Source organism: Nicotiana attenuata, unplaced genomic scaffold (genome assembly GCF_001879085.1).
Source record: "Nicotiana attenuata strain UT unplaced genomic scaffold, NIATTr2, whole genome shotgun sequence".
Lineage (NCBI taxonomy): Eukaryota > Viridiplantae > Streptophyta > Magnoliopsida > Solanales > Solanaceae > Nicotiana > Nicotiana attenuata.
Window position 1 is genome coordinate 196,721 of NW_017670605.1, and position 4,431 is coordinate 201,151.

At 32.2% G+C, this 4,431-nt stretch overlaps 1 long non-coding RNA gene across 1 annotated transcript; it reads right to left on the minus strand.

Annotated features, from left to right (window-relative positions):
• Positions 1-992: 992 nt before the first annotated feature.
• LOC109241446 lies at positions 993-3,676 on the minus strand. Its single transcript, XR_002070235.1, has 2 exons — positions 2,981-3,676; positions 993-1,304 (listed from the first exon to the last, which is right to left on the minus strand). It is a non-coding gene; the product is annotated as an uncharacterized LOC109241446 (long non-coding RNA).
• Positions 3,677-4,431: the final 755 nt, after the last annotated feature.

Consider the following 4,431-nt stretch of genomic DNA (forward strand, 5'->3'; position numbering starts at 1 on the left):
TATGGCACTCATCCCAATTTATAGAAATTCTTTCTAAAACACATAAGTATCATATAGTTTCAGTCAAATTCGCACTTTTATAGTTGCTACGGGACGAACCAAGTCACAATCCCTGTTATACCCCCATTTTAACACGGGTCAAACTAGAGTATAACATATTGGTAATTCTAAAGGTTTAATTAATTAAAGAGAGTTGCCACCTAATTATTTTAACGGTGAATTAGGACACCAATTTTAGATATATAGTGCTTAAAGTTAACTATGTTTTATGGTCTACTTAACCTTAAAAATTATAGGTAAGGGTTCTAATTAATCATATAGGGAAGGTTGTTAAAGCACCCTATATGATCCGATAAATACAGTTAACCGGCCAAACTTAGATTAATTAATTGAAAACTCCGTGGCTTAGAAAAATTATTTGAAGAAAGAATGATTAACTAAATTAAACTAGGGACAACATACTAAGGAGACAGTAACTAATTCTATATTTTAAAAGACTCGAAATTTGAAAATCATTCTGAGCGTAGAATTTTGTTCAAAATAGAACAACTTATAAACTCCATATGGCACGAATTAATTTTGAAAGAAAATATTAAAACTTTGAAAAGATGGAAACTAACTTTTAGAGAAACGTTATATTCATTAAAACATTTCAAAGGGGTGATGGGTTTAAGAATCAGTTTTGATTTTAGTAAACCAATAGCTCAAAAAAAATCATTCATAAAGGAACAAGCTAAAGGGAAAAGTGCTCCTACGTTAAATGTGTTCCTACGCTAAACATTGTTTAAAGAAAAGCAATCCTCATTAAGAATATACTTGGCTGGAAATAAACTTCTTGATTCAAAAAAAAAAACTCCAACCTAACGATATTAGAAATGGGCTTTGACGAAAAGTTTTCAGCATTTTAATAAATTGACTTCTTTTAAAAATGTTAGAGGTATAGTATTAAGCTTAGTAGAAAATGTATTTGCCAATGGTAAATAGATGAAAAGGTTACTAAATTAGTGATGTTAAATACCTAAAGATTATATAAGTACTAGAGAACAAAGAACCTAGATGATTAAATCCACAGTTGAGATGCACACCAAACAAACAAATAAATCAACAATCATAAAATATTAGATACAATAGATAGTAAAAGAAAAGGATGCCATAGGCATCCCCAAGCATTAGGCTTGTTTTTCTTGATGCCTGATACACCTAAGGAAGATAATATGTGATGACTCTATGAGATGGCAGTGGTGGTAGCGTCGAGCCTCACTATGAGACTTCATTGCAAGAGTTTCGAATTAAGACTCCATTTGCTCCAAAGTGTACATGTAAAGAAAGAGAAAACTAAAGATTTAGTAAATAAGCCCTATACTATTATACATTATAAGGGCAATTAAAATGCACCACATTTAAAAAATGCATCAATTCACAATTCTTACTTCCAGACATTGTATATCACTACAACAAGGATAAAAAAATGTAAAAGAACAAAAATACGAGTTTTGATGCTTCAAGATAGCATGAAATTTTATAGCAGAAGGGATAGACAAGAACAGGTTAGCCATCAATATAGCATTTGGTTAGTGATTCCCTTCATATTTGTACTGCATCAAAATATTGAGGATTAGGAATGATATGCATTTTAAACTAATCTCTACACTATGTTTTCTAACAGGAGCACCTCAAGTAAAAGTTAAGGCATTTATCGAAGCAGAACATTATTCATAGATAGAGATCTTAACCATATAAAATAACTTTCTAATATCATGGCAACTAAAATCTACAAGTCAACGTGTGCATATATTTAACTTATAATCTCGACTAAGCAATCGAGTTATTCCTAAAATAAGGATCATAATGACGCAGACACTCAGTAAACAAGAGTAGTAAGTATTCTTCTTTCTTATGGTCTTTGAAATTCAACTAGGTTCCTAAAAAATTAATTTCTAGTTTACGATGAAAGACAAACTCATTCAATAGCGAGAAAATTTAAGGAAAAAGATAGAAGACCCTTTTAGTCATTCAGCTAATGAGATAGATTCCTTATGTAAAAGTTCCATCTTTATTCAAAGGGCTAAAATCAGTATTCACAAGTTCATCACATCACCTCTAAAGATATGCTTTTCTAGAGAAGAGTAAAAGAAGCAATCAAACTTATATCAATACCTTTAGTTGCTTAAATCCACGCCTCTAAAAATATGTATGAAAGAAGTCTTGAATCAAGGTATATAATTGTAAACATAAACATCAACTTCTATAGGTATGGCATCTAAACCTCCGAGGAAGGAAAATCTAAAGTCAAATTTTCTAACTCTCGAGGGCAAGAAAAACGAATACATTCATACTTTAACAAAATGCAACTTTTCAATGTTTAAAGGAGTAAGCAATAATTTATCATCTAAAGATTATCCTCTTAAAGCATACTCATTAAATAGATTGCTTACAGTCATGTATGAGCATTTACACTTCATAACAAAGAAGAGATCTCATTCCATACTCCGTAAGTTAAATTAAACACCTATGGACATGTTTATTGGTGTAACACGAAGTAAATCAAATCTTCACTTTGCAATGTTCATTTAGCTAAATCTGCTTTAAATGAACTGTTAGGAGTCCTAAGCATAATGTCTAAGTGAAAGGGCCCTCAATCACAATTACCAATGACAAAGTCTTTCTTAAGTTATAACATCTAAAAGAAAAGTATACAAAGAAAAATAGAGTATATTTTTAATGAGCATTTTATCAAATATCAGGCAGACATGTTTCAGTAACATATACCAGAACATAACCTTCTTAAAAAAAATTATTTCTAATAACTTTAGTCATAGGATCATTCCATCAAACTAAAGGTAAACAGAAATAAAAGCAAAACACCCATCTTTATAGTATTAAAACATGAAAGCCTAACTTAACATGTCTTGAAAAAATGTATCAAGTATTGAACATGCTCTAATCAGAACCAAAGGATAACGAAAGAGAAGATGCGGACCTTTTGCGGGGCAGCGAACTGAGGCGGGTATCTAAGGTGCACTATCAAACTCCGACCTCGGACTCGCTACCTTGAACCAACGTTAATCGGCAGGGAAAATAAATAGAAATGCTTCTGGTTTGGTTAAAAACCAATATGACTGAGAGATTTAAAGGAAATTTTGAGAGGTATGAATGGCGGCTAAACAAGGGTTAAAGGAGGGAGCTGAAGCTTGTGGGTTTTAAGAGAGGTGTAACGGCTCCAAAAGCTCTGCCCCAATATAGTCCAAATGCAAGTATTTATAGGTGAAGAAGTAGGGTTCATGCTCCTGATTTTGAAATTCAAATTTTTTAATTTCTGTCAACATACCCGTTTGAATCCGAACGTTGAATTTTGGACGGATTCACGTGATTTGCTCTGTTCTTACCCGAGTTGGTGAGATTTTTGACTGAGACATTAAAGATTCGCAGGGCATCGAGCACAAATGCGGAAGAGAAAAGAAAGAGATGTTATTTGCACAAAAAGGGTGCAGAATCTGCAAACGCTTGAAGGTTTTCTCAAAAGTTGTTTGGCATCTTGCTTTGACCAAAAATGCCTATGGCTACAAGGAAATCTCTGCCATAGAAAAGGAGGATAGAGAAAGAACAAGGAAATATTTGATTGTGGTAAATGAGGACAAAAGAGTGGGGTAGCGCGGGTCCTAGTGAACTTGGTGTTAGAATTGATGTTACAATTCAATATGATTAAATGTGAGAGTTTGGAATCCAAAGAGAGATATTAGAAAAGAGTCAAGACTTAGGCTATTATTTTGGGCTTAATTTAAGGATTTACTTGGGCTGGGGCGTAAGCTTGGCCGAACTGGGCCTATTCTTGATGGGCTCATTTGGGCGGGGTAGAATTTTATGGCATATTTCCTCCCTCCAATACATTTTCTTAATTTTCTACATCCCCGAATACACTGTACTAGCTATATTTTAAAATTATTTATAAGATATTATCCTACTATTAGTTATATTATTGAAATACTTTAAAAAACTTATAATTTTAAGTAAGTAAAATAATTATGAACTATTGCATGGCTATACTAATTAATTTAAAAGTATTATGATATTTATAGAGCATCACGTTAAAAAAATGTCAATTTTAATTAAATAGAGCAAAGATATACTTTATGCAAAGATGATAAGAATGATATTAAAATAATAATAATAACAACCATAATAATAATGACAATAATGATAATTATAAAACTAACTATAGTAGTAACAAATATTTCAATTTGTGTCGAAAATAATAAAATACCTATTTTTATATTATCGGTAATATTAGAAGCTTGAGGAAATAGTTTGGAGGAAAGGAGGGACAAAATTGGATGTCAACATCCCCAACGGTGCACGCCCACACGCCCGTCACCTAGCATGTGCGTCACCTTGAAATAGTAAAATGATGCAAAATCCGGGGTTTTATACCCT